Source organism: Glycine max, chromosome 20 (genome assembly GCF_000004515.6).
Source record: "Glycine max cultivar Williams 82 chromosome 20, Glycine_max_v4.0, whole genome shotgun sequence".
NCBI lineage: Eukaryota > Viridiplantae > Streptophyta > Magnoliopsida > Fabales > Fabaceae > Glycine > Glycine max.
The window spans coordinates 29,884,379-29,892,353 of NC_038256.2; the positions used below are offsets into that span (position 1 = coordinate 29,884,379).

General features: G+C 38.3%; 1 pseudogene; it reads left to right on the top strand.

Moving 5' to 3' along the window:
* The first annotated feature begins 1,939 nt into the window (after positions 1-1,939).
* On the top strand, positions 1,940-4,046 carry LOC106797819 (alpha-1,6-mannosyl-glycoprotein 2-beta-N-acetylglucosaminyltransferase-like; annotated as a pseudogene).
* The last annotated feature ends 3,929 nt before the right edge of the window (positions 4,047-7,975 follow it).

Below are 7,975 nucleotides of genomic sequence, written 5' to 3' on the forward strand. Positions count from 1 at the left end.
TCACACTACACCACTACGCTATTCTCAATAACCTCTTAAACCAAAATCCCAAACCCTTCACTCTAAAAAACTACTCCAATGGTTTAAACGCAAACAACAACGCGTTTGAATGATATAGTGTCGGTTCAACTATGCTGGTTCAACACAAGAAGACCAAATGCAATGAAAAACAAAACCCTTACCTCTACTGGAAAGCATCGATTGCGTCAATCAACACTAGAGGGTGACGATGATCGACGTGGAACACACAAAAGTACTAATTGTGTCAATGAATAGTGAAGGGTGACGAAGAACGACAACCACCACCACTGGGAGAGCGATGATCAACGTGGACCTAGCACATGAACGCTATCCTTCAACCATAGGAGGGATAAAATGATGAGAGAGAATTCATCACATTTTCAATTAGACTGAAAACTATTAGAGATCAATTTGACACTATATACAAAAATTGACTCTTCATTTTCCACTATAACATTTAAAATTATGTCATATTAGTCCCTATGACGTGGCATTGCTTATTTCCCAATTATGCTTGCCACATGTGCGTCCAGGTGGCACTTAACGTGCCACATCACACATTTACTAACGGTGTTAGGAGACTACTAACAACAGAGACTAACTGGCAAATAGAATGTAAAGTCGAGGATCATTTTGATATTTTTTAAATCTCACGAACCAAATTGATAGCGCCTCCAAAAGTGATGGACTAATTTGGTACTTTACTCTTACTCTTTATCAATTTGTGAGTCTTGTTGGACCGAGAATTGGTTGTGTAGATATCAATTCATATGAAGAAATGAGTCCTATGATTTCTTGATGTGATGAAAGATGGGGGTGGGCGAATGGAGGTGTCTTGGTAAGGATCATGAAAAAAAAAGAGTAACAATAGTAATATTAACAAAGCAAAGTATTCTTGAAAAAACACAATTTTAAAGAACAATAAGTACAAGGTCAACACCATCTTCTTAAAATCTTCTAACTTTTGAAGATGTGAAGTCATTAATCAAAGTTTTAGAATCAAGTATTTTTAATATTTCATTCTTAATGAATAAGATGACTAATTTATTCAATCTATCTTGTAACATTATTAATCATACAAAGAATTTAAGTAATTTTATGTTGAAGTCCTTCCAATTCATTAGAACTACTATGCCCGTCCATATGTTTGTTAAGGTAACTTTTTGCTTCAAAAAAACGTAAGCAATGCCTTCTTTTAAATATATTCTAGATTATCCTTTCCATGATGAAAGAGAGGGATTGCTCCATGAGTTTTTTTAGAGTGTAAAAAAAAACTTTGTAAGCTTTATTATGAAAATAGACCCTTATATTTTTATGATAAAATCAGACTTTTTAAACTAGACCTGAAAACCAAAATTTATGGCAAGTATAAAAATAAGAGTCAACATGTAATTAAAGATTAAATTAGTTAAATATTATAAGATCTAACTTTAGTCTATTTTTACTCCTATCGAGGAGTGTGTATAAAGAAATTATTTTAGTTTTTTTTTATACCAACAAATGTTAATTGTTAATATTGTTAGAAGAAAAAATTAAAATTATGATTTTTTTTTCTTAACTATTTAACCTATTTTATATCTCCAAGAAAGTACTTTAGTGACTAATGGGCAAACACAAGTGGAAGGAGAGACTTCTTAGAGAAGAACAAGTACAAAGAGCTATAAAGGAGGAAGAATAAAATGAGAGTAATCTGATAATTTTTTTTTTAAAAGGGCATTTGATTATAAATGAAAGAAGTTAAGGTTGTCTGTAAAAAAGAAAAAAGAAATTGCTTATAATTATCGAAGCACATAAACTAATAAAAGTATACGCCGTGTGAAGCACGAACCATGAATTTTGCAAGTCCAAAATTGACCGTTTGCTATGATTACTCGTTAAATTGTCATCTTCCCTTGACTGACTTTGCTTCTAATAGCATCCAACAGCCACCATACCCGACCCGATCCGACCCGATCCGACGGACACAAATCTTTGGTTTTTCCAACGCCTCACTCATCATGTCAATGCCTGCAGTTCAAACCTCTCTTTCTGTCGTGTTTTCTACGTCTGATTCCAAAACAACCCTTCTTTTGCTCTTCCACGTCTTCACCTTTTCGATCTCTTCTGCACCCCAATTCCACGCCCCTTCTTTCCCCCCTCCATTTTTGATCCATTGTTTCTCACACGGGCACTACCTTGGGTTCTGTGCCTGATTCTACTTCCACGTGCTGGGGGAAGTGCAAAATTTTGTTCTTTAGCTCCAACTAGAAGTGGGTTTTCGCTGTGGCTTCTTCAATCTCAACATCAAAGCTACCATAATAGGTTTTGGTCCTCAAAACTCTTTTTATTTATTTATTTTCTTTCTCTGTTGTATCAATTTTTGACTTTTAGTTCATGCCTTGTTGTCAATTTGCTTCTGTAGTTTGTGTTTGATGTAATTTGTGAATGAATTTTTAGAATCTCTTTGATGCTTTGTGTGTTATATCAGTATGGTTAGTTCCACTATTATGGCTGTTTCCAAGAAACCCCGGCTTAGGCTTAGAGATGTGGCTCTGTGCCGTCTGTTATCTGTGGTGTTTGTTACTTTATGTGGGGTTTTGCTTCTGATATTTCTCCTTGCATCAAATTCAACACCAATTGGGACTCATGATATGATAGACAATGCTGATGCATACCATCATGACATGAAGTTTGAAATGTCTAATGTTTGCTGGTTACCATTTGTGCTGCAGAACAAAAGAAGCAAAAACTTTCTGATATAAAAGCTGGATTAGATTTGTATCCAACTCTCGCGAAGGATCGTATTGTTGTAGTTTTGTATGTTCACAACCGGCCTCAGTATCTGAAAGTGGTTGTTGAGAGCCTTTCGCAGGTGGTGGGGATTAGTGAGACCTTGCTAATTGTTAGTCATGATGGGTACATTGAGGAGATGAACAAGATCATTGATGGTATCAAGTTTTGCCAAGTTAAACAGATCTATGCTACTTATTCGCCCCATCTGTTTTCTGATAGTTTTCCCGGGGTCTCAGCTAATGACTGCAAGGAGAAAGATGATGCTGGAGAAAAACATTGTGAGGGAAATCCTGATCAGTATGGAAACCACCGCTTGCCAAAGATTGTATCACTGAAGCATCATTGGTGGTGGATGATGAACACGGTATGGAATGGGTTGAGAGAGACAAGGGATCATTCTGGTCATATTCTTTTCATTGAAGAAGACCACTTTATATTTCCCAATGCGTATCGCAATCTACAGGTTCTAATTTCACTGAAGCCTAAAAAGTGTCCTGATTGTTATGCTGCTAATTTAGCACCTTCTGATGTGAACTCAAGAGGCGAAGGTTGGGCAACTTTGATTGCTGAGAGAATGGGGAATGTTGGTTACTCTTTCAATCGAACTGTTTGGAAGAAAATACACAATAAGGCGAGAGAGTTTTGTTTCTTTGATGACTATAATTGGGATATCACAATGTGGGCAACTGTTTATCCTTCATTTGGCAGTCCCGTTTACACGTTACGAGGTCCTAGGACCAGCGCCGTTCATTTTGGGAGATGTGGTTTGCATCAAGGTCAGGAGGAGAATAAGGCTTGCATTGATAATGGCATGGTGAACATTAATGTTGAAGAGCCTGATACAGTTTCTAACATTGAATTAAATTGGGAAGTTCACACCTATAAGAATCAGCCTGGTTATAAAGCAGGGTTTAAAGGTTGGGGAGGTTGGGGGGATAATAGAGATCGTCTCTTATGCTTGAGTTTTGCCAAAATGTACCACTCCACTGGCACAGCGTCTCCATTGTAAGAGTTAGAATTTCTTGCTGCTGCATCTCTTTCTTCTTCTTCCTCTTTATTTTTCATTTGGTCTGTTATATGATAGAAGATTAGATTTTTCAATACAGGAATTGATATTAGACATTCATAGAGGGTGTTAGGGTTCATAATTACTTTGATAATCATCACTGTCTTATGTACTAGTTGTAACATTGAATGGATATTCATTCATATCGATTCTTCCTCACATGAAGGAAGTTTTTGTATTATGTAAACTGATCTCTCTCTCTCTCTCTCTCTCTGTCTCTCTCCATGTGAACATTTATAATGCTTAGTAATGGGAAACTGCATCTTTAACAGAAATGGATTCAGTACAGTAGGAAATCATACACATTCACACATTCATTGCTTTGCAACCGTTTGTTGAAGATTGGATGACCCAAATCTTAAATGGGTGTTTTAAATCTTATTGAATGCAGTGAGGCATCCAATCTTCCTCGGACGGTTGTGATTTGCTGACTGCGTAAATGCATGTTATTCATACTGCTGGTAATCTGGATTCATGTTTGGGGCCTGAGACCTTTAATTTTCAATGTGTTTTCCCATGTTTCAGTCACTGCATGAGAAGGCGCTCATTTGTTATGCTACTGGAGAGTAACATTGTTGCATGCTTCTTTGTATCCTATCAGTGACTTTGCTGTAAGCTCAAGGATTCAGCCAAACACTGGACTCTACATTTAGTTTTAACCAAAATATATGGGTTATATCACTACTTAAATTTGAACTAAAGAAATAATATATGGATTCAAATACTGAAACAGTTCTGCACAAAAAAAAAAAAAACTGAAACAGTTACTAAATTAGATGGATAGGAACGGGTAAGGCTCAACTGTAACTTAACTAATAGCAACGTTTTTGTTTATTATTGCTTCCATGACATTAATTAAGAAATCAAAAGGGAAAATTTTCCATATTTAATACTGAAATTTTAGGTTGTTTGTGGAGCAAAGAGCATTCTTTTGCAGTTACATTAAATGACTTCTATGCCGAATAGGTTTTCGATGGGGTTGATAACCCTCTAGTTGGTCCCATTGAATATCTATTAGGCACAAGAGCATCCGAACCGTCCCCTCATGGGCAAGCAATTAAATCCATGGTATAGTAAACAATTTGATTAAGGAAAAGGGGAGGTTTAGGCTACTTAATCCACATTTAAGAAAGAATACCTAGATGGAAATTATTGCATGAAGGCCCACGGTCCAAGGCCCACAAAGGTTTGTATAAATAGGGGGAAACTCCTAGGTAAAGATCATTATTCATTCTTTTGAGGTATCCCTTTTTCATCTATCCTATTAGGAACATACAAAAGAAAATGACAAGTGAAAAGACCCATTGGCACAAGAGATACGGTTTAGTCATTATTTGACATGAATAGTTTGGCGCTCATCGTGACGCCGAGTAAAATAATCTTTGATCCCACGAATTATGGCAATCATATGTACATGAACCAACACAACAACAACGGATCAACTAGCAAATCACCAACATGAAGAAGTCCATGTTGAGGATCAAACCGACCTATCCTCCATGGTCAGGGGGCAGCCCAAGTATCAGATATGTGCTGACATCATGTTGAAGAAATCATGACCCTTCGGTAGGAAAACAAACAACCATGAGAGGCAAATCGAACCTGGTGGCCTAAAAATGAAACATCTATCAAAGCGGAGACAAAGTCAATAATGCTTGAAATCCTGAAGGCCACCAACGTTAGTGTCTGGCAAGACACATACCCTCAGTCTGCAAATACGCTGGGAAAGCAACTATTGTAGTTTAAGAACCCCTTCGTCCCCAGCATCATGGAAGCCACCCTCTCTTCCCATTGGAAGAACCTTACCATTAAGAAGTATGATGACACCACTGACCCTGATGAGCACCTTGATGTTTATATCACCCAAGTCAGCCTGTACACTACAAATGATGCTATTCTATGTTGAGTATTTCCCACATCCGTGAAGGGTCAAACCCTCTATTGGTTCTCTCGTCTCCCCCTTAATACAATGGAATCCTTTGATACGTTGGTAGCTCGATTTGAAACACAATTTGCAACTAGCCAATCTCATCATTTGACATTAGTAGCATTGGTCAAACATCTGATAGGAGAAGAAAGAACCACTTTGGACGTTCATGGAATGTTTCAACAAAATAGCATTGAATATCTAAAACCTAAATTCGACAATTGTTATGCACCACCTTATAACAACACTTAGGCTGGGTCCTTTTGTGAAAATTTATGCTAAAAGCATGCATTCGACATAGACGGGTTGTGGTGGAGGGCAGCCAAATACATGCAAATGGAGGAATTGGTTGAGTATAGGAACCAAGTACGAGCTGAGGCTACTTCAACCAAGAAGGAAGCCGACAAACCAAACTTTGGTAAGACGAGGGACGAAGGGATCAACCACCTTGAGAACCTCGTTATGCTCATTACACCCCCCTCAATGTAAGCAGATATCAAATTCTAGGTCAAGCCCTAGCTACTGAAATTCTAGTCATGCCGAAAAGGGCCAATACCCCATCTAGGGCTGATTTCTCAAAATGTTACTAGTACCATTGCAATTGAAGACACTCCTCCAAAGAGTGGAGTGTCTTGAAAGATAAGATTGAAGACCTTATCAAAATCAGACACCTGAAGGATTTTATTCACAAACCTCAATTCTACCGACCTAATAACAATTACATGTAGGACCAAGATAGGGGAAGGGAAAAGGACTGAGATCGGGCCCCCAAAATTGAAAGGTGTAGGAGTCGAAGTTGATCCAAAGAAAAGGAGGAAGACTCTCTTGACCAACCAAGACATGTCATTAACACCATCGTAGGAGGATTTGCTAGAAGTGGGGCAGCGACCTCGGCCCGAAAGAGACACCTACGATAGGTTTGGTTCATTTAATATGGTCTCTCTTCACAAAGCACTGAAAATGCCACCAATTACCTTCACTTTGGTTGATTTCAAAGCAATAGACCTAGTCTAAGATGATCTGGTGGTAATAAGCGTGGTGATTATCAATAGCATTGTGGAAAAAACACTCATTGACCAAGGAAGTTTGGAAGATATTTTATTCTAGAACACTTTCAAGCAATTGAGAATTCTAGAGTCAGAGCTCTTCTCCCATGATGATTAATTATTTGGCTTTGTCGGAGAGAGGGCCAGAACCAAGGGATGCATATGGTTGTACACGAAGTTCGACCATTACGGGCTGTAACAGAAACACTTGAAAAGTCGATACGTGATAGTACACACTTAAACTTCTTACAACATACTTCTCAACCATCCGTCTTTAAACACATTAGGGGCAATAATATCTACCCCTCATTTAGCCATGAAGTTCCCTTTCGACTCGGGATCCATCATAACAGTTCATGCTGACCAAAGGACCGCTATAGAATGCTACATGTAGAGTTTCAAACTCAACCTTCTAACAAATGATGTGTTACAACAAGCCGTGCACTTTGCAGAGATTGTAGCCGGGGCCGAAGACTCACAAGAATTAGATCTAGATCCGAGAACCAATGAGGATAACAGGGTTAGGCCAATTGAGGAAACATGCACCTTTCAGATAGACATCAAGGAAGAACAGGTCACCCAACTCAGCAACCAACTTACCAACGAAGATAAGAATAGCCTACTACAAGTGGTTAGGGCACATATTGTCATATTCGCATGGTCTGCAGCCGACATGCCAAGGATAGACCTGACTTTCCACTGCCACAAGTTATCAATATGCTAAGATGCTAAACCTATAGCATAGAAAAGGAGAAAGATGGGTAACTGATGGTGTTAGGCTGTATGGCAAGAAGTCTCCAAACTGATAGTAACCCAATTCATCAGGGAGGTAGACTATTCCACGTGGTTATCAAATGTAGTCATGGTAAAGAAATCAAATGGTAAGTGGAGGATGTGCGTAAACTATACCGACTTGAATCGTGCCTACCCAAAAGATGCATACCCCCTCCCCAACATCGACCAACTCATAGATGGGGCGACAGGACATAAGATGTCAAGTTTTCTTGATGAGCCCGACAAATGAAGTCAAAACAATTTTCATAATCAAATCGGCAAACTATTGTTACAAAGTTATGCCATTCAAACTAAAAAAAGCCAGAGCTACCTATCAACAGTTGATGGATAAGATATTCAGAGCACAAC